The 23,753-nt window shown below is 45.6% G+C and overlaps 1 long non-coding RNA gene across 1 annotated transcript; it reads right to left on the bottom strand.

Moving 5' to 3' along the window:
• Positions 1-903: 903 nt before the first annotated feature.
• On the bottom strand, positions 904-19,543 carry LOC146045377 (uncharacterized). Its single transcript, XR_014465425.1, has 2 exons — positions 19,474-19,543; positions 904-1,134 (listed from the first exon to the last, which is right to left on the bottom strand). It is a non-coding gene; the product is annotated as an uncharacterized LOC146045377 (long non-coding RNA).
• Between the last annotated feature and the right edge of the window lie 4,210 nt (positions 19,544-23,753).

Raw genomic sequence — 23,753 nt, 5'->3', positions numbered from 1 at the left:
GGAGGAGCTGCAAGAGGGTGATTTTTCAGAGGTGGACTGGCCTCTGCAGGAGGAAGATGAAGCAGACTTGGAGGTGCTGGGGGAAGAAGCAGGACAGGAGGAGGAGGAGGGTGAGCCTGAAAATGTGGAGGAGGAGGATGCAGCTCGTACAGCTAGTGGGAGGAAAGTCAGGTTCTCATATGAGGAGAATATGGCCCTGGTGCATGCACTCTTGCCCCTGTATGACTGCCTACTTGGTCCTCACCATCACCGCACAAGTGTGGCAAGAAAGAAGGGGATGTGGGACAATTTCACCTCCGCGGTAAATGCAGTCAGCACACACAAGAGGAGTGTGCGCAACGTCAAAAAGCGATATAATGACATCAAGCGCCTCCTCAAAGCCAAGCTTGCCCTGGAGAAGAAGGAGGCCTGTCGTACAGGAAGTGGACCTAGGCAGCAACTCAGCTTTAAGGCCTACGAGAGGCTGCTACGCCGATTCATCCCACCGGAGGTGCTTCCCGGCATCCACATTGCCGACACAGACAGGCCCCCCACTCCACCGCCAACTGGTAAGTGTCCACACATGTCAACTTCACATTTTGCTATGTCATGTGAGCATGCAATTATGGTGGAATGCTTTATGTGTCCAATAAATTGCTGTGTGTGGAACTACATATCCCAGCAAAAACACATTTTGCTAGGTTTCATTGTTAAATAATGGACTGTGCATTTTGCTGGGTTATGTAGTTCCACCGATCCAAATAATGTATGCTGTTCTAATCACTGTAGGCCTGCAGTGTATTTGATTGTTAATCCATATTAATCCTCTGGGTAGTTGGAAAAGCACTTCAGTCACTTTTACATGTGTAATCTGATGGTCTTTCCTGTTAGTAGAAAGTGGATGAAAAATATAGTTCACAGTCATAATACTGAAATAACCACTTTAGTTCAAAGTCATCAAATTCCTTATGTAATCATATCAGAGGGAATTTTTTTGTTTTTGGTAAAGTTTTTGTCTGCATATTTGAAAAAGTGGCAGTTAGGTTTAAATGTTTATAATGGAAAATGTCTTCTTCTTTCAAACAGCTCCATCTCTGGAGTCCCAGCCTGCTGTTGATCGACATCAGCCACATCCGATTGTTCACAATGTCCAGTCTGCAGGTAAGATATCATACTGTTACACAAACACATTGCACATTTCACACATGGCTGGCCCCACCACAGTAGCCTGTGCCAATGCATGCATAATGCATGAGCAACACCTCACCATTCCAACTAAGGTATCATGACCCACCATACACCAATCTGCATAGCATACTTACCACTGTTATCTCATTTGTAGGACCAGTGGCGTAGCTACGTTTTGGGCGCCCCCCCGCCATTAGGGGGGGGGGGGCGCCCCCCCCCCGTCGCCGCCCCGCCGAGCACCCCTACCCCGCCGCCCATGCAAACTCCCCCTCAATCCCCCACAGCCTTACCTATCGCGCTGGTCCCGGCGGCTCCGTTCTTCTGCTGAGGACCACCAGAAAACGGCCGCCCCCATACAGCAGACAGTTTCAGAGAACTGTGTTCTATATGGGGGCGGCCATTTTGTGGTGGTCCTCAGCAGAAGAACGGAGCCGCCGGGACCAGCGCGATAGGTAAGTGACAGTCTGCGGGGGATTGGGGGGGGGGTTTAACTATAGCACCGCAGCCCCCGGCGCCCCCACATGCACAGCGCCCCCCGCGGTGGCGGGGGCTGCCGTGCTATAGTTACGCCCCTGTGTAGGACCTTCACAACTGATGCCAGAACCCACGGATCCCATGCAAAATATGGACGACATGAGTCAAATCATCCTAGAGACGGTGCCATCGTTGGAACTTGCACAAAACCAATCACACCCAGTCAATGAGGCCCCCTATACGCAGTCACATAGGCAGCAGCCCTCAATCATTGCAGCCACCAACACTCCCACTAGTGCGGAGGAGTTGGCGAAATCCATCCATCTTTTCAAGGGGAAACAAATATCTTTTATGGAGGTGCAGACCACCCAACTAGAAAGCATTAAGGGGTATGTGCTTAACATAGCTCTGCAAATAAGACGAATTTCCCAAAGTGTGTGTGCTAATGTAGGGACACAAATTCGTGTTGTCTCCACATTAGACACACGCTTATCAGAAATTGGGCAAGCCATTCAGGGCCAAACTACTAATTTTAGAGCACTAAATGCCAATATGGTTGAACAGACCCAAGCTATTAATGGCCAAACAACTGCGTTGATGTCCCTACAAACGCAACTCAACCTCAGTGCAACTACTTTGTTAGGTCAGCACCAAACCACATCTACGCAAAGTAGTAGTGTGTCCTCCACACCCATGAGTGGGTCTCCCACGGCGTAGTGTCCGTACTAGGGGTGGTGGTGCTACTAGTGGTAAGGGTGCTAATACCCAGGCGCTAGCCAAAAATGATTAATGTTGTGTGCATTTACATGTGTATCATGTGCTGTTTTTTCCCAACACTCTTGCAGTGAATGTTCATGTGAAATTTTTCTATGGTATGGGCTATGTCTAAATGTTTCAGCAAGTAAAAATAATTTGCATCCAGCAAACTTGTTGTCATTCTTTACAAATGATTACCCACACTGTTCTTTTATGTAGTGTCAAATAGTGACATTTTAGCAGACACGGGACTTTGGGTTGTGTGTGCTTATTTGTCATGGAATTGTCAGGAAATAGTGAAATTTGAGTGGGATAAGCATTGGGAATTGCATACTGTATGTAGGTGCCACTTGTTTTGGTAAATTTCAACCACCTCAGATCAATGATCCATGTCACCTCCATCCATTAAGCCTATGTTAATTAGCATTTGCAAACATTTGTAGAAACAGAAAAGTACAGTACTTACTTGACATTGTTATAGGTGTTATCATGTTGCCAGGCATAAAGCATGCTGTGGTGTGGCAGCTTGTAGGTGTTGCCCATTATTGTTGGTCTGCTTCTGGGCAATTAACATGGACAGGGAAAAAATGTAATGTTAACAATGTATGTGTGTTACAGGTTCCCCTTTACTATTCATTGTACACAACAAAATTACCGGTGAAATGCTGAAGTATCATCTGTGTACGAACCACATCCCCCCTCCGTGTACTTCGCACTACAACATCAGTAGTTTGAGCTTCCTGCACGACTGCTGCAGTGGCCACATCTACATAATTTGGTTGACCCAAAGCTATATAACATAGCAGCATGCAGCAAGCCTGGACAACCAAAACCACTTTGGCAGGGTGGTATAGCAGTGTACCTGCTGACCTGTCCAAACACCGAAATCTGCTTTTCAGCACCCCAAAGGTGCGTTCCACTACATTGCGGGTAGCAATATGTGCAGCATTGTAGCGGTGCCGTCAGTGGCGGATTCAGGGGGGGGGCACCCGGGCACGTGCCCCCCCTGTCATTTATTTTGTAGCTGAGGACCAGGGCTTTCCAACGAGCCCAGCCCCGTGTCTCTAGCCCCCCCCCCCCCCCCCGGGAACCGGAGATATCGCCTGGCAAACCTGTAATGTTTTTTCCCCATAGGATAATATGGGACCTGTCAATTTCGACCCCTACCCGGTTCCGACGGCTGCCAGTTCCCGCCCTGGCATCACAAAAGCTTGTGTTTGTTTATTTCATTCAATTCCAAATCGCTGGGCCTTCAATAGGATACCAGGCTGGTCCAAATCAGTCAATCGGTTCCAGAGATATTGCGTGTAAACCAATTTTTTTTATTTTTGAAATGTAATTTCATGGCTGTTCATGTTCTTTGAGGGCAGATTACTCTGGAACCAAACGTTCCAGTTTCACTGGACCAAAATCATTCAAAGCCCACTCAAAAGTTTTTCAATATAATACTTGTCTCATGTAAATGGGTCAGTTGGTTCCGAAGATATAGCCGGTTAAGGGCGGGATGTTGTAACATCCGCGCCCATTATCGCCGGACATCGCATTTTTAATAACGGCATATGCTATAACATATGCCGTTATTCATGCAAGGGACAGCTCTTGCGGTAAGAGCTGTCCCTTGCGATGCGGTGCCGGCGCTGGACTTCCGGGTCTGTGACCAGGGAGTCCATCTGCGCATGCGCAGACCCCGGCGCCGGCCGCAGGGCACGCTGGGAGGGATCCGTGACGGATCCCTCAAACAGCGCTGCGGTAAGAAGCCCATAGGCTTCTGCAGGGATTCGCCAGCTTTAGCTGGCGATTCCCTCCGCAGCGCTGACACTGCGGAGGCGCCATATAGCATATAGAAATGCGGTAGAAACCCCGAAAACGGGGTTTTTACCGCATTTCTGCTATATAGCATCCTGCCCTAAATGAGATAACTGGTTAAAGGGGGAGGGGTGGTTTTCTCTCCCCCTCACACCAGAAAATGCAGGGACTAGGCTGGTGTAAAAGGTGCCAACCTGGGAATACATTTTCTGGTGTGAAAGGGGTATTATTTCAAATAGCCGGGACCTGCAGTGCTCTGAATACAGCCAGGCTCTGCCACTGTCAGTGGCTATCACTTCTGCCATTTACCACGAGCATGTATTCCCCCTTGGCAATGAGCATGGAACCTATGGCAATGAGCATGGAACCCTTCACAATGAGCATGTAGAGAAGCAGCACTTATGTAGCATAATTTTTAATAGGCATTATGGTGTTTGGCATAACACATAATGGACATAATGGCATGTAACTTAACGTGTAATGGACATTGTGGTGTAAATGTTTAATGCGAGCCTTTGGTGGACAATGTCCCTGTTTATGAAGTGTATTGTGAATTTTGGCTTAATCTGTGTGGCATTATGTGAATTCTGGCTCAATCCATGTGGCATTATGTGAATTTTGTCTCAATCCGTGTGGCATTATGTCAATGTTGGCTCAATCCATGTGGCATTATGGGAATTTTGGCTCAATCCGTGTGGCATTATGTGAATTTTTCCCAATCCGTGTGGCATTATGTGCATTTTGGCTCAATCCGTGTGGCATTATGTGAATTTTGGCTCAATCCATGTGGCATTATGTGAATTTTGGCTCAATCCGTATGGCATTTTATGCATTTGGCTCAATCCGTGTGGCATTATGTGAATTTTGACACAATCCATTTGGCATTATGTGAATTTTGGCTCAATCCGTGTGTGTTATTATGTAAATTTTTGCTCAATCCATGTGGCATTATGTGAATTTTGACACAATCCATGTGGCATTATTTGAATTTTGGCTCAATCCATGTGGCATTATGTCAATTTTGGCTCATTCCATTTGGCATCATGTGTAAGGGGCAAGTATAATGGGGTCTAGTATTTTGTTGCATAATGTGTAGAAGTTGTATATGGTGTTGTACACTACACTCCAGGACACGCCCCCTGTTGAGTGGCCACACACCCTTTTCCGGAGCGCGCCTTTGGCGTGTGCACAACTACATCCTTCACTTTTGTCGCCATGATGGTCCTGCGTACTTTAAATGCCAGGGCCTATTTTTAATTCCATTCCCACCCTCTCCTGCCGCTCTCTTAGCATGTACACTGGCACCACTAACATCGCCCCTTCCCCACCCAAACCCTTTTTTATCATGGTGCCCCCCCTGTCATTTTATCCTGGATCCGCCCCTGGGTGCTGTGCAGGGCTTTGTGGGTCCCTCAGAGGTGTCATGAGCCACGAATGACACCCATATCCTGAGTCACCTAACATGTAAAGGGATTTGTGTGGTCACATATCATGTGGGTAATTTGCACATAATAGTAGCAGCCTATACTATATTGTTTGGGCTGGTATAAACAATTACAACAGAAATGACTCATTAATATAAGGTTACACACATGGATGTTAAAGGGAAATACATAGGTTAGCAAACATCATGTAAACAGTGGTAAGTGACTTACCAAGTAGCCAGCCCTCTGGCATGGTGTGGTTGTGGAAACGGTCCCAGAGAGCTGAGTGCCACAGGATATAGGCATCATGGCAGTTCCCGGGATAGCCTGCAACCACACTGAGAGTTCTGAGGTTGGCATCGCAGACCACCTGAACACTGAGGGAATGTCTACCCCTGCGATTCACATAGACATGCTCCCTCACGTGCCGGGCCCGAATCCCAATGTGGGTGCAGGCTATGGCTACCAGCACATTTGGAAATGCTGAGAGCCGATAGAATGCCACCTTCAGGTCCTGCCACTCGGACTCACAACGTGGGAATGTGATATACAGTATGTGCTGGTTTTCATCCTTGCTGGCGGGTCGCCAGAACGTACACGCTGGCGACCCGCCAGCAGCCTCGCCAGCGAGGAGACTGAGACGCGCGTGCGTCTCACGCGCACGCGCGTCTCAGTCTCCGTCGCTAGCGCGACGGAAACCCTGTCCGTCTCCGCCTCAGGGAGACTGACAGGGTTAGGGGGGGTTAGGGGGGGTGCGGGCAGGCGGCGGGGACCCCGGGTTACCGCCGGCAAGCCGGCGGGGACCCGGGGGAACGAATGGAAGCGCCGTCGGAAGGGGACGCGCGCGCCGCTCGTGCGCGCGCGTCCCCTTCTCGCCATGGCGCTGGCGGGGAATGGCGGCTGGCGACGCCAGCGCCATCCCCTGCAAAGATGGGAAAAGACCCATCTGTATGTGCGCCACAGCTTCTTTAATGCATTTAACACTTGAGATAAATGTTTAGAGAAAGTGGCTTGTGACACCCCCAAGGCCCATGAGCTCACAGACTGAGTGGAGCCTGTGGCAAAGAAGTGGAGGGCACACATTAATTTCTGCAGCCCAGACACTGCATAGTTGGCCTCCCCACAAGGGTCCAAATCATCTCTCACCTGCTCATATAAGTTCAACAGGTTCTGTCGGTTCAACCTAAACATGTCCACCACCTGTTGATCAGAGAAGGAGTCCAGGTACACCCTAGCACGGTACCGACGAGAAGCACGGAGTGGTCGGGGTACCTGGATCTGGTGGGCAGCAGCATCCCTCCTGCGTAGCTCCTCCAAACGCCCCAGCTCACACACTAGCACCTCCAGTCCACTCTGCAACATCTCCATCTCAAACAGCCTCACAGGTGTCCATAATCATGTGGGGGTATATGTAGGGGACTTAGTTATTGCTATGTGGGTCACCTGTGAGAGATTTAACCTTTTCTACGCTCAAACGTTGGAGATTTTGAGGAAATCGCCACCCTCTACTTGGTCTATTTTTTTTTAAGAAAAATTTGCAATTTGCTGGCGATTTCCAAATGCGGCAGCCATTAAATTAGCGATTTGTATCTTTTTCAATGGGAAAACATCTGGATGCTGTTAATGTCTATTAAAAATGACCAAAGAAACAATAAGTGAAAAGCACAGGTTACGTATTATGTCCGTAACCTGCGTACCTTTTATACCTAGCTACGTGCGAACAAAACGTAGCGCAGCGTAGCGTACCTTTATTGTGTATTATACACCAAAGAACCAATACCTTAATGAGAGATCCTTTCGCAGTACTCTGACTCTAATCTGCGAATACACCTTCAAGGACAGTGTCCGTAATATACCTTTATCGCTATATGCGAATAACAGACACAACCACGGTATAGAAGTGAGGAGATAGAAACTCCGTAAAAAGATGTATTTAAGTCCCTAATGGACCAAAAGGGGGTTACAGGAATAGAAAATACAGGTATAACAAGTAATACAATAGTCTAACAATGAGTATAATAATCAGGCTCTGCTAGGGGAAGAAAAACAGATACAGGATACAATTATAATCAGCCACATTACATAAAAGGGGAATACGAATGTTTACCTTCAGGGGAAATAGCGCAGCGCAGTCCGGTCGGAGCTCACTATGTTCAGGTTTGAACATAGTCCGGTCAATGGTCAGGGAAAGGAAGATGTGCCGAAATGACCGAGGCCGCCCTGGGTCACCTATCTTATAGGGTCAGAAGGGGGAGGTCAAAGGCCATTCCTATTGGTCAGGGTTCGTATGTCAAGTCCTCTGTGATTGGGGCAAAGTAATACAACTGGTTTGCAAAGGTGCAGGGGGAAGGTGAACTTTGGAGTCCTTTGTCTGTTGGTATCGTCGTCAGGGGTTGTAAATAGCAGTAGAACCGGTTACAACTAGATTCCTTTGTTATACACTTTTTTTAACAGAAACGGTCTTGGGAATTATGGATTTTGTCCATAACTATCGGACCGTATGGATTGCGATTTATTCGCAATGACCGGAATACTGCGCATAAGAAACGGAACGTAACGGTACTAAACATTATACAGACGGATGTATGCAATGCTAACTAAGCTATGTGTGGTGCTCTAAACCTTTAACTATATTTTATTTAGTGTCAGTATGTTATTATGAATTTATGTGTAATAGTATGGCTGCGCTTCTGGTCCACTTTGTTACACAGACTCGGGTATGGAAACTTTATTTGCGCAACTCTGCGAACCAAAATGGCGGCCATACTATCCTAAAATGGCGTGTATGCAACTCGACTTTAACAGTCCACCCTTTAACAGTAAATATAAAACTGTTACAGTAGAAACATTTTACATAACAATACAGAAATTCATAATCCCAACAGAGAAATTGGGATCCGTGAATTAAACATATAAGGGGAGTAAACCATCTGCTCTTTGGCCGATCCTGGATCATGGATAAACGATGGGCCGCATTTATCGAACAATCTACTCAGGGTGACGAAGGATAATGTACAAATCTTGGGATAAAAATAAAAACAGGGGAGGTTACACTATATACAATTGTTTTTCAGATATGGCATCCTTTGGTAGGTATTGTTTGTGACAACAGACCCTTGAACTCTTTGTTGTCTCTCTTTTTGGTATGCTTTTAAGTATGCTGGTATTATCACTATCAAACATCCGGTCCTGGGTAATGTGTCAAGTTTATAGGTTCTACCTTGACCTAAACTGGGACGGGTAACACACTCTCAGAACTCTGTATCGTCTTTCCAATGCCTGGCAGCAGTGCGGCGGCAGTATCCTTGACTTTGAAGATAAGAACGGATAGTGGGGGGGAGACAAGAATAGGACCCACAACAATAGAGAAAACTGAGAAAGGAAAAATTTGTTAGTGATCCTTCCAACCTGTTACCAGTGGGGTGTGTCACAGTCCCTTTTGTAGCTTGTACAGGTTGCTTGACCTTAGCTGCTCTCCAGTCCTCCCGAAATGGTGCCTCTTAGCGATTTCTTTCTTTCGCCCTCGAGTGTAAGGACCTTCTGGGTTTCTGGTCTTTTGGCAGTAGGACGAACGTACCCGAATCTCTCTCTCTGCGACTTTGTTATTGAGGTAGTGCTGGTCAACAAGACTTGGGGTGGTTCTTTCCAAAGGTCTATCAAGCAACCTGTATATGGCAAAGCAGGGGAAACAACAACATCTCCTGGTTCATGGTTATGACAGTTCACAACAGGTGTCAACAAAGTCCTTTTGCTGCAGTTTTCCAGGTGTGGATACATCACTTGCATTACTTTTTTCCGTGGTGAGGTCTGGGATCTCCTTGTGGGATTACCATAACGTGTGGCTGCCCGCCACGCAATGTTTCGATGGGGACAAATGAGGTGGAGTTCTGAGAGTGATTCTACTACTGCAGAGGATCCTGCTGGAGGAGGGATGTGGAGATGGCTCTGTGGGAACAGCCGTTGCAGTTTCTTTCCCCCAGACAAGTAAGGCATGATCCTGTCGTCTTACCTGTCTGTGGGCACACCAGTAATTTCGGACTAATTTTCCACATACCTTCCCTGTCAAGACAAGTCAGGCCATGGGCTATCTCTGCCCTGACAGTTTGGCATGTTCTCAGAGTCACTGGTTTTCCTTGTCCATCTTTCTTCTCCTGTCCACATCCCTTCGGCTTCCAGACTGCTTCTCCTGCAGGGGACACAAATCTTGTATTTCTATGTGAATACACTGACATTTACAGGGGGAACACAAACATTATCCGCAGAGCGCATGGCTCACCCAGCTGCCTTGCCAGCATGTTCATTATCAAGTGACACTGAATCCTTATCGAAGGTGTGGGCTTTACACTTGATAACAGCCACTCTGTCCGGCAGCTGTGTGACTGTCAGGAATCTTTTAAACTTACAACGCTTGCGCCACTGTAGTGCCAGCTACTGAAACAAAACATCTCTGAGGCGCCATAGGGCCTAAGATCTTCTGCATTACCCCAACAAACGTACTTGGAGTCGGCATGAATATTGGCTGTTTTTCTCTCAGCCCCCAGTACTACTAATGAGACCGCTGTTGCTGAGTGAGACGTCCAATGGGTTCAGCCTCTACTATGCCTTTTCCATCTATTACGGTATAGCCAGTGTACAATTTTCCCCTCTCGGTGTTGTGGAAAGAACGAGGGAGAGAAAAAAAAATGAAGAATGAATTACCTCTTCCAATGGGTTGTTACCACCCTTTGGGGGCATGCTGCAAAGGTCTGATTCAAACATGTCATGCAATCATATTCGTCTCGGCTCCCACTAAATTCCACCATTCCAGCAACCTCAGCACCAATCCACCCTTTGTGCCTTGGAGGGCACACCTGGTAAGAGTGTTGCTGGGTTTACAATATTACCCATTTTACTGGTAACATTTATAGAATTCATCAATGCAAGTTCCCATGTGGTCTCCCACCCAAGTACTAACCAGGCCCAACACTGCTTAGCTTCCAAGATCAGACGAGATTGGGCGTATCCTATGTGGTATGGCTGTAGGTTGGATCCTTACTAAAAGTGTGACTATCGGCTGTTATCAATTTCTGCATGCTGTTTGTCTGTCTTCCTGTCATAAATCGTTTGTCCAGATCAACAGCAGATTTCTTTAAAGTATGTATTGACATCTGTCTGCAGTTGGGGTGAATGGTTTCTATGTTGGTTCTCAGATTTTCCCTAAGACCTTGTATCAGCACAGAGACAATCCCTCCCTTAAGATGTATGTTGTCCCTGGGGCTGGGGATACCAGAGTGTTTTGGCAACGCCTGTAAAGCACGGTTGAAATATCCGCTGGTGGACTCACCATCTTTCTGTGTGATGGTGAACCTCAGGGTATTTTCAACCGTCGCTGGGAAATATACACCCAATTGTATATTTATTAGGCGTATATTTTCCTGGTTGCCCTGTTCAGTTAAAATCTTATCGCCCTCCACACCACTGTCTCGAATGAACTTCTGGACATCTATGTGTGAAGGGAGGCAAGCTCTCAACATGTATCGCCAATCCTTATTGGTGGGCTCATCTAAATTTCCTCGCTCCCTTACAAATTTCTGACACTTTGCCAGATCTTTGCTGGGATCAGGGAAATTTTTGATGATTGAATGACGTTCCAATCGTGTTCACGTATTGTGCATGTCACTATCCTTTACAGGCATTACCTCATCCCTGTCTCCCCGTCCACAAGGAGGTTCCACTGTGTGCAGAGGGTGAATCTGTATCCCCCCTGCACCATTGGACAACATCCCAGGAACAACTATCTCTGTGCTGTGTTGTGTGTACTTACCTGTGTCTCCAATCGTATTCCTGGCATCAGCCATCTCCTCGACCAGAATGGCAGCAGCAGCTTGGGCTGTCTCAACCTCTCTCTCCTTTCCGCTAGCTTCGCAAGGGATGGCTGATGTCAGGAATCTCCCCTGTGGATCTGTATCTTGCTTATAGGGGGTAAAAACAGTACACAAGTTATTCATTTTCAGGTTATTTTTGGTTTCACTTCGGACTTGAATTGTTCCCTTTTTTACATATTGGTGAGTGGAAACATTCGTATTCCTGTGGCTGATTATACTTGCATCTGACAGATAACTATGTTCCTTTTTGATTATACTTTCCTTCTGCCACAATTTTAGACATTCATTCTGTTCAACTCTTTCCTCGAGTGGCAAGAGCAAACATTTCTGATCTCTAACTGCTGATAAGACTTCTGGATCGAAACCACCAACACTGGGAAATTCTAACTTGCTGCCTTGTGTCAATCCTTTTCCATTTCTTTTTGTAAACAACTGCTCGTTCACTGTGCTCCAACACATTATGGAAGCTGTCGTCCCTTTGGGTCGACTAGATTCCTCCCTAACTGACTCGGTATCCCTGTGTGACCCGTTATTACCCATAATTACAGGAATAAACGTTCACAGCTAGTAGACACCGGTGGGTTATTACTTCTTGAGAGCTCCCCAAACACTCACTTTTCAGCGACCTAGAACGTTCCCACAATCAAGTGAGGCGCGAAGGGTACGAGGCAATAATACTCAATCACCAAGTCTTTCAACTAGTAGCGAACTACTAGCCACTTGCAAGGTGTGGCAATTTTTCCAGGACACAGCAAAACTTGTTTTTCCTGTACCCCCAAAAACTGGTATTTCTAAAGCAGCTGATCGGATCACTGGGTTACGATTTAGCTTCTTGTACCCTCCCAGTGGATCAAAATAGGTAGTTCCACGGAAGGGGCAGTTCCTATGGGCACGCCGTCACGTGCACCTTGTCCTACACCGGACTGTCCTACACCGGACTACGCTAACTGCGCTGAGTCGTGTCGTCACACACCCGTTCACCTCAGTTTTGTTTCACACTGGATGCTAGTTACACCTTGGTCTTATGCTTATATTTGAAATATTTCTGTACAGAAAAATCTTCCCAGGTTGGTAGTTTCTCACTAGATACTTATGCAGGTATAAATCCCTTTTAAATAGCTATAGGAATCTATTAAAATAATGCTTGAGTTGCTTGTTTATAAGAAAATGAACAAAAAAGAAAAACTTATTTTCTCTTATTAATCACCGCTTTATCCACAGTATATTACTATACTGTTTTAAATAAGCTAGTGATTCAATACTGTTCACTTTTGGGTTCCTATGTGTGCTGCATGTGCAGTGCCAGTGAACAGCCACGTGTGTACGTGTGTTTTGTTAAACCTGTTCACAGGCCGCCGATGAATCGGCCACCCACGTGTTCTATAGTGTATTTGCAAGGTTGCGCTCGGGTTTCGCTATACGCAGTAATTGCGCCTAAATGTGGAATAAATCCCTTAACTTCGTCCGAGAGTTACGTATCAAGATGCGAAATAAATCCCGCACTTAATCCCTAAATCTCGTACAAAGATGCGAAAATTTCCCCGATGTGAGCGCGTGCGCGCGCACCTTGCGTAATACACAATAGACACTTTACGTTACTGTAAAAGGCCCGGAACTTATCGCCACGTGGCGGAGTCCCTGGCCCTGCAGTAACTAACACTAAAAGTTATACCCTCTATGTACTATAATAATACACAGGCCTTTGTCTCCACGTGTGCGAACCTTATCGCACGTGGCACATATACTGTAATGAACAAGCAACTCAAGACACTATACCCCGTTAAACTACTTGTGGCAGGCAGAAGTACAGTTTACTAAACACTTAAATATGCTTTAAAACACGTGGTTTAATGTTTCCCTGGATTTCACTTATTGTACTTCGAGTTCAACGCTAGCACTTCTCGAACCCCGCACCGCCGCGGACCTGGCCTATCCAGCAATGGATAATAAATACTTCCACCCTTTTGCTGGTATAGGTCAAGCCGCGCGCCTGGTACTGAGCTCTAGAATGTGAAACGGCCGGATGAGCCCTCAATTGTTTATGTCTATTAAAAATGACCAAAGAAACAATAAGTGAAAAGCACAGGTTACGTATTATGTCCGTAACCTGCGTACCTTTTATACCTAGCTACGTGCGAACAAAACGTAGCGCAGCGTAGCGTACCTTTATTGTGTATTATACACCAAAGAACCAATACCTTAATGAGAGATCCTTTCGCAGTACTCTGACTCTAATCTGCGAATACACCTTCAAGGACAGTGTCCGTAATATACCTTTATCGCTATATGCGAATAACAGACACAACCACGGTATAGAAGTGAGGAGATAGAAACTCCGTAAAAAGATGTATTTAAGTCCCTAATGGACCAAAAGGGGGTTACAGGAATAGAAAATACAGGTATAACAAGTAATACAATAGTCTAACAATGAGTATAATAATCAGGCTCTGCTAGGGGAAGAAAAACAGATACAGGATACAATTATAATCAGCCACATTACATAAAAGGGGAATACGAATGTTTACCTTCAGGGGAAATAGCGCAGCGCAGTCCGGTCGGAGCTCACTATGTTCAGGTTTGAACATAGTCCGGTCAATGGTCAGGGAAAGGAAGATGTGCCGAAGTGACCGAGGCCGCCCTGGGTCACCTATCTTATAGGGTCAGAAGGGGGAGGTCAAAGGCCATTCCTATTGGTCAGGGTTCGTATGTCAAGTCCTCTGTGATTGGGGCAAAGTAATACAACTGGTTTGCAAAGGTGCAGGGGGAAGGTGAACTTTGGAGTCCTATGTCTGTTGGTATCGTCGTCAGGGGTTGTAAATAGCAGTAGAACCGGTTACAACTAGATTCCTTTGTTATACACTTTTTTTAACAGAAACGGTCTTGGGAATTATGGATTTTGTCCATAACTATCGGACCGTATGGATTGCGATTTATTCGCAATGACCGGAATACTGCGCATAAGAAACGGAACGTGACGGTACTAAACATTATACAGACGGATGTATGCAATGCTAACTAAGCTATGTGTGGTGCTCTAAACCTTTAACTATATTTTATTTAGTGTCAGTATGTTATTATGACTTTATGTGTAATAGTATGGCTGCGCTTCTGGTCCACTTTGTTACACAGACTCGGGTATGGAAACTTTATTTGCGCAACTCTGCGAACCAAAATGGCGGCCATACTATCCTAAAATGGCGTGTATGCAACTCGACTTTAACAATGCGATGTTGTAAATCGCCACTTCAGAAAGTACGAATTAGCGGCAAAAAGTGCGAATTATGCCGCAAATCGCCACCCATTAAGTAGTCGATTTGGAAAAAAAATGCGATAACGGCCGTTTTTGCGATAAAAATCGCCAAAAACCCAACATCGATCTCTAACAAATGTCACCCATGATGTGCATTTGTTGGTCCTATGACCAGGCATGACAATGGCAGTCTTATCATGTCCAATAGATGGTTCCACTTGTGCCTCACTTACACACACAACATCCTCATCCTCAATATCCAATTCCTCAGTAGTGCCATCATCTGCTACACAAGTCAACATCCTCTTGCTGTAACTTGACGGGAGTGGAAGGCGGCTTCTCTGAGAGATTAGGCTCACACGTAGCACTCAAGGACACACTTGAGCTCCCCTCAGTTCTTTGTGATATTTGTGTTCGCAGAAAACGCAAAGTTTGTTTTGATGACTTAGTGGTTTGGCCTTTTTTCTCACTTAGGAAAGTGGAATGACAAGCTCTTTCTTTGTCAGACGCATGAGATGCCTCACTGGCAGCTGCAGATTCCAAAGTCTGGCTCAGAAATAGAGGGCAAGGCCAGAGTCTTTCCTTGCCACTGCGTGATGTGAATGGCATCCTGGCAATTTTCATTCTTTCAGCTACAGGAGGATCAGACTTAATTTTGTTTTTATTCCTGTTTGAGGTTTTTTTGTTTTAGTAACTTTTTGGGGTAACTCTCCTTGCCCAATTTGAGGATGAGCATCAGCGACTGCATTAGTATTAGTAGTAGAACAATATTCGTCACCATGAATGATGGCAGCAGCTGGTGCGGGAGTATTGGGTTCAAGCTGTTTGTTCTCCATTTTTAAATTAAATTTAAATAAGAGCAAAAAAATTGTTTTCTTGTTTTGAGGACAGAGCTCAATAAAGAAAGACGAGAAAAATTGATTAGGATTTTTTAATTTGAATTTGTTTTTAATGCGCAGCTTGTATAATGCTGCTTGGACGCAGAACAATCACACACCCACCTTCTGACGGTATATACTATGGGTGCACTATACACAAAGAATGGTTAATTAAAGATGAGAAAAATGGATTAGGATTTTTTTTTATTGAATTGTTTTTTAACGCACAGCTTGTATAACGCTGCTTGGACGCAGAACAATCACACACGCAACTTGTGATGTATACTATTAGGGTGCAGTATACAGCAAAAAATAAAATAAAGAACAGCAAAATGTACAGTATTTTTATATTGTATTTCTTTTTTATGGACGGGCCTTGGATAACACTGCGTGGACCGTGGAGCCGGAACAATCACACATGCAACTTGTGGTGTATACTAATAGGGTGCAGTATACAGTGTCGAAAAAAAGTGTGACACAGTGGCGATTCCAAAACACTATCCAAACACCCTTAAAACAATAAAACCAATACTTTCCTTTTCATGTTACAATCTGTAATGACACAGAAAAAAGAACAGTGCAATAGTGTAGGGAACAAATGCATCAATTTTAATTTTCCTGGTTGCACTCACATATGCTTATAAATTTCACAGCTTGTAACAGGTTCTTTGAAGATTTTAGCAGCTTTCTTTATTCCTTGTTAAACAGGTTTCCCATACTGTAAAACTCCAAGAAATACATACACAGTGCAGCTCAGCAGGTAAACAGGAAAATACTTTATTTTAAAAAACACTCACATTCAATATATTAAAAAAGCGCATATCACCATTCAAGGTAATCAGTGCCATGGCACCCAGTGACGTAGATTGCGCAAGGCAGCCCCTGCCACTGCTTGGGGGAGTGGGGGGCTGCGTGGGTGACTGAGCAAGGGGAGGTGCTGGTTTGTGTCAGTCATACTGACATTGTGTGCTGCTGGTGACCGCACAGGAGAGTCGGCACAGCCATGACAGTCTGACAGACTCAGTGTCAGACTGTCATATTGGCCTTGATGGGCGCGAGGCTTTCCAATGGGAGGGTAGGCGGGCGGCTGTCGAATGAGCGGGCGGGGGTGTGGCCTGGCACAGAGTGACAGGGTAAGGCAGCAGCAGTGACTGCTGGTTACTCTGCCTCAGTATCACGTCACACGTCACACGCTGGAGAGGCCAGACAGAGGAGCCGGGAAGCTGAGCAGGCAGGGAGGGAGCCTCAGGGAGCAGAGCAAAGAAGGTTTCACTGAGTGTGCGGCTGTGCGCTCCTCCGTCACCCTTGCCACGCTGTTTACGTAAGTACAGTCTGCTGCTAAGTGCAGGGGTGGAACGGGACTGGATGGGATGCACTGTAAAAGCTGACAACCTCTCTCAGCAGGAGAGGTGAGCTGGCTGTCTGCATGGCGGGGGACTGGATGTGGCTGGAAGAGCTGACATGCTGCTCAATTCAGATCAGCACATCAGCTATTTCAGCCACATCTCATCCCCCGCCGCGCAGACATCCCGCTCACCTACTCTGCTGAGCGCCTTGTCAGCATTTCCAGCCCCCTGGACAACGAGCATGAACTGCCCCCCTGGGAAAAGTGCATAAAATTCCCCCTTTGCAACGAGCATGAAATGCCCCCTTTGCAACCAGCATGAAATGCCCTCTGGGCAACCAGCATGAAATGCCCCCTTTGCAACCAGCATGAAATGTCCCCTGGACAACCAGCATACAAACACCCCCCCAACCAGCATGTAACTCCTGCAACCAGCATGTAGGTAAGCAGCACTTATCTGGTTTAATGTGTACTGGGCATTACAGTGTGTGCTATAAGGTGTACTGGGTATAGCGGTGTGTGCTATAATGTTTACTGGGTATAGCGGTGTGTGCTATGTTTACTGGGTATAGCGGTGTGTGCTATAATGTTTACTGGGTATAGCGGTGTGTGCTATAATGTTTACTGGGTATAGCGGTGTGTGCTATGTTTACTGGGTATAGCGGTGTGTGCTATGTTTACTGGGTATAGTGGTGTGTGCTATAATGTTTACTGGGTATAGCGGTGTGTGCTATAATGTGTACTGGGCATAACGGTGTGTGCTATGTTTACTGGGTATAGCGGTGTGTGCTGTAATGTGTACTGGGCATAACAGTGTGTGCTGGAATGTACTGGGCAGAACATGTGTGCTGGAATGTGAATTGGTACTACTATGTGACCACACCACTTTCCCCCCCAAAAAATGCCTTCGGCGCGCACTGTCCATATTTTCAGGTTTATATCGTTTATATCGTTTCTAGTATATATGTATCTTTATGCGAGTAGGCCATGCTGGGAAGAAGGGGAGAGGAGGGTTTATTCCGTTGAGACCCAGAAAAGGTCAGGTAGGACCCCAATTTTAAGAAGTTAAGGGTCCCCAGGACCTACTTTTTGGGGTGTTTTTCGCAAACACTGTATGTATGTATACTGTATATGGGGGGGGGGGGGCGCGCAAAAATTTGTTTGACAGGAGGGAGCAAAATTTATAGTTACGCCACTGATGGCACCTCACTCTTTTTAGGGTTTAGATGCCATCAAGGATCAAGTATGATGTCCCGGAAACCCCACAAAGTCCTTTAGAAACACTCCAGATACAGTAGGTCCGAGTCCAGTGGAAGAAAAAATGGGTATTTGGGCTTAAATGCGTTTTCAGATATAAAAACCTTCCTCAGAAGCCTAATTCCCATTGTGCCCAACTCTGTATTTATAACTATATATCTTTGCCTCCTACTCACATGACCCATGTCATAGGGTACTTAAAGCCAGACACTCACATATACCAAACATCCTTTGATAAAGCTACCTGGAGTAGCGAAACCGGTCAGGAACTCATCATCCCTAACAATTAAAGGCCTTTGGATTGCAGACCCGATTATTTCCAACCGGACTCCCCTCCATTCTCCATCTTGGATACAAATAAACTTACCTTATACGAAACCAAGAGGTTGAGGACACCATCCTGCTTTGCCAAGTCAGCGGTTGGAGTTGGTAATTTGTTCCATCTTGGGCCACTCCTGGATGTTCCATCTTGTTCTCCCTCTGGATTGCTCATTTGGGGACTCCTGTTGTTCCAAATGGACCCTTAAAATCGGGACTCTCCTGGCCACCCTTCAATAAACTGCCTGGTTTCGTGAGGACTTTTTGAGTTTTTAAGTTTTCCCACTTTTATTCATAACATCGATGTTTTTAATACTGGCTTAGTGTGGTATTTTTAGTATTTGAATAAAAACCTTGTAATAGACCAACCAATCTGTATTTTTTAACTTAATTAGTAGCGCTGCTCATTTCTTTTCTAGTGTATTGTATTTATACCTACCTAAAGCTAATTGATGTCCTGGGGGGGTACGCTATCTGTGTCCCGCCGTTTGCACTGCTCCAGCCGTATTTCCGGAAGTGCATCACCAGATGGTGGCATCACTTTCGCGTTCCAGTATGCGTTCCACACTCCCTGATATGTTCCACATGCAGAGGAGTGCGTTACACTCAATCAGGAAGAGATGCAATCCATATGTATTGTAATCGGGCATGCTTCTCAGTCCATTTATACAGTCACATAAATAAATAATAAATATGGTACTCAAATACATATAAATACCAATTATTTATCAACAAAATTAATGTGATAAATTATATATATATAATATATATATATATATATATATAAATCCCGTGAGGGAATAAACAGCACTCTGGAGTCGGTTTAACTGCATCAAACAAACATGTGTATTGGGGACGTTTCGGGGGACAAACCCCGTCTTCAGCCCAATCCTACAGCACAGCCATAGTACATACAAAACATTTTTATACTCACCAGTTCCCGGGACCTCAGACGCCACCGCGTCCACGGAGCCGCTATCCGGAAGTGGTCACCGTCACTTCCGCCCTGGACGCCTTACAGGGGCTGCTTAGCAACCTCTAGCTTGCGTCCCAATATGCAGGAAGTAAGCCGCCTTTCCTCACTCCGTTTGACCCGCATGGAAGCTCACAATGGGCCTTATTTTGGTTCATTCTTTCTGACAAAATCCTTCTTAGATGGGCAAAACCATGTGCACTGCAGGTGGGGCAGGTGTTACTTGTGCAGAGAGAATTAGATTTGGGTGGGGTTTTACTTCAAAGTGAGATCTATATTGCAGTGTAAAAATTAAGCAGTCAGTATTTTCCCTGCACAGAAACAAAATTACTCACCCAAATCTAATTCTCTCTGCACATGTTACATCTGCCCCCCCTGCACATGGTTTTGTCCATCTAAGAATGATTTTGTCAGAAAGAATTAACCAAAATAAGGCCCAATGTCTGATGCCCGGAAACTGTAATAACAACAAAAAACAATAATATAAATGAAAAATACATAAATATCAGATTCTTACCTGATAATATGTTTTCCTCTACTCCACCATGGCAGCCATTACATATGGGTTTTTCCTTGATTGGGTAGCTTTGGAAAGGAAAAAAAGACTCCTCCTGTATAAAAGGCTCCTCCTCCTTCTTGCTTGTGTCTTTGTTTCTAGCTCTCAAACACAAACAATTAGTTGCACAGAAATACAGGGTAGGGAACTATGGAGTAGAGGAAAACATATTATCAGGTAAGAATCTGATATTTCCTCTACCTCCCCCATGGCAGCCATTACATATGGGTTATACCCAAGCAGTTCCACGTTTCAGGGTTGGGCAATTATATTTCAACATAACAATAATTTCACATGATTTTTTTTTTTTTTTTTTTTTTACTTTTTTTTTTTTTGTTTGTTTTTTTTTTTACACTCTTATATCACTGCAGACAATACCTTACGTCCAAACTTTGCGTCTGCTGACGCCATCACGTCTAGCCTATAATATTTAGCAAAGGTGTGCACCGAAGCCCATCCCGCGGCTTTACATAGTTCTAGTATGGATGCTTCACCCTTTTCCGCCCATGAAGCTGCCATTGCTCGGGTAGAATGCGCCTTCAACCCTTTGGGCGGTTCTGCTTCCATCACTTTATAAGCTTCCAGAATACAGCACCGAATCCATCGGGCAATTGTCATTTTTGACGCCTTCTGCCCTTTGTTCTTACCCTCTGTAAGTATGAATAGGTTTTTATCTTTTCTGATTTCTTCCGTTCTTTGTTTATATATCGTCAGGGCCCTGACTACATCAAGTTTGTTCAATCGAACTTCCTTATCATTTTTGGGATTCCCACAGATCGACGGGAGTACAATCTCTTGATTTACATGAAAGTTTGTTACTACTTTGGGTAAGAACTGCGGATTTGTCCGTAATACTATTTTATCTTCAAACTCATTCATAAATGGCTCCTCTGACCACAGCGCCTGTATCTCCGATACTCTTCGGGCCGACGTTATGGCCACAAGGAAAGCCACTTTCCAGGTAAGTATTTTAAGCGAGACTTCTTGTAACGGCTCAAACGGCTCTCTAGTGAGTGCATTGAGAACTAAATTCAAGTCCCATGGTGCTAACGGCTGATGAAACCTTGGCCTTATTTTCTTCGCCGCTTGGAAGAACCTTTGGATATATCTATCCTCTGCTATACTTTTATCCAGCATCGCTGCTAGTGCTGACACCTGCACTTTCAGAGTGCTAACTGCCAGTCTTCTATCCAGGCCTTCTTGTAGGAAGTCTAATATCACTGGAATCTGTTCCGGACTTCTGTTTTTCTCCCTGCACCACGAAGTGTACTTTAACCAAGTTTTATAATACACTTTCGATGTATTCTTCTTCCTAGCTTTAAGTATCGTCTCCACCACCTTACTAGAGAACCCTTTCTTTAGCAGTGTCCTGGTCTCAACAACCACGCCTTCAGATTCCAGGCTGATGGTTGAGGTTGCTGCACTCTGCCCTGTACTATTTATTTATTTATTAACAGTTTCTTATATAGCGCATACATATTGCGCAGCGCTTTACAGAGAATATTTGAACATTCACATCAGTCCCTGCCCCAGTGGAGCTTACAATCTATATTCCCTACCACATGTACACGCACACACAGACATTCTAGGGTTAATTTTGTTGGAAGCCAATTAACCTATCTGTATATTTTTGGATTGTGGGAGGAAACCGGAGTACCCGGAGTAAACCCACGCAAGCACGGGGAGAATATACAAACTCCGCACAGTTAGAGCCATGGTGGGGATCGAACCCATGACCTCAGCGCTGTGAGGCAGTAATGCTAACCATTACACCATCCGTGCTGTACTAGCAGATCCGCCCTCCTTGGGAGTTGTATTGGTCCCTCTATTGTCACCCGAAGTAGTTGGGGAAACCACGGCCTCCTGGGCCAACTTGGTAGGATTGCGATCACCGTCGCCTTCTCCCTTTGCACCTTTCTTAGGAACCTTGGGATTATCGGGAACGGTGGGAATGCATAGAGAAGTTGTTTTGGCCAGGTTGCTGTTAGCGCATCGCACTGCTCGGCCTGTGGGTCCTGGAACCTTGAAAAGTACCTCTCTACTTTCCTGTTTTGCCTTGATGCCATGAGGTCCACACTCGGGTTGCCCCACTTTTCCGCTAGCATTGCAAAGACTTCTCTGTTCAGTCCCCACTCTCCTGATACACACAGAGTCCTGCTTAGGCCGTCCGCCACTTGGTTGTCCTTGCCTGCCAAGTAAACTGCTTTTAAACTTAGTATTTGTACTTCTGCCCAGGCCAGCAGTATCTCGGCCTCCTGCATCATGCCTACACTCCGTGTTCCTCCTTGTCTGTTTATGTATGACACCACTACTTGGTTGTCCGATCTGACTACCAGCTCCTTGTTCTTCAGTATTTCCTGAAAGGCTCTGCATGCGCACACTACTGCCCTCATCTCCTTGAGATTTGAGTGCATTTTTTTCTCGTCTGTTGACCAGACCCCTTGGGACGACTGACCCTCGCAGACTGCTCCCCAGCCAGTTCCACTCGCGTCTGTCGTTATCACCACCTGGTCGGGCAGATGAAATAGTCTTCCTGCCTGCAATCTGCTTCTGTCTGACCACCACCTCAGATCTTCTTTCGCCCTTTGTGTTAGTCGAATTCGCTGGGTCAGATCCTTGTTGTTGCCATTCCACTGCGTCAGATAGCACCTCTGCAATTTTCTCGTATGAAACCTTGCCCACTGTAAGGTTTCTAACGCCGAGGCCATCAGTCCTAACACCTTCATACATGCTTCCGCTGTAGTCACTGATTCCCCTAATAAGGGTTTTATTGACTGAATCAACTTTTCCTGTCTTTCTGGCGTCAAAGTGACCCGGAGCGCCTGAGTGTCCAGAATCACCCCCAAGTACTTTATCTTGTTTGACGGTTCCAATTGACTTTTGCTTTTGTTTATCAACCACCCGTGTATTGTCAAGAATTGTAACACCTCCTCGGTGTGTTTCACTGCCAGTTCTCTTGTTTCTGCCATGATTAGCAAGTCGTCTAAGTATGGCCATATTACTATGCCCTTTTGTCTTAACTTTGCCACCAATACCACTAGTACTTTGGTGAATGTTCTTGGTGATGTTGCTAGGCCAAATGGTAGTGCCCTGAATTGGAAGCTTATCCCCTGGATAGAAAACCTCAGGTACTTCTGATGGCTGACACAAATGGGCACGTGGAGATACGCGTCTTTGAGGTCTATAGAAGTCATGTACGCGTCCTTCTTGAGGTCTGGTAATATACTTCTTACCGACTCCATCTTGAACGTTCTTACTTCTACTAGCTGGTTCAGTTTCCTTAGATCCAGTATCGTCCTGAATCCCCCCGATGGTTTTTGAACCACAAAAAAACGTGAATACCAGCCCTCTCCTATTTGTGACTGCGGTGTTTCCACCACCACTTTCTGCTGTACCATCTCTTTTAGGCTGGACAGCAAAGCTTCCTTCTCCACCGGATCCCTTGGTATTGGAGATTCTGTGAAGAATGACCCTGGACGCTCTTTGAACTCTATTTTGTAGCCTTGTCGTATAATCTCCAGTACCCACTTGTCCGAAGTGGATACCTCCCAGGTGCTCTGAAATTCGAGCAGCCTGGCCCCAACCGCCTGGGGTTCGGCGTCATTGTGTATTTTGTTTTGTGGCGAATTTGCTGTCTCTGCCTCTTTGGGCCCGAAAATTCGCCCTTGAAAGCCAGGTACCTCTT

Source organism: Crinia signifera, chromosome 11, assembly GCF_055691185.1.
Source record: "Crinia signifera chromosome 11, ASM5569118v1, whole genome shotgun sequence".
In the NCBI taxonomy this organism is placed as follows: domain Eukaryota; kingdom Metazoa; phylum Chordata; class Amphibia; order Anura; family Myobatrachidae; genus Crinia; species Crinia signifera.
Note: the sequence above shows the minus strand (reverse complement) of the source record. Positions and strands in the feature narration are given on the sequence as shown.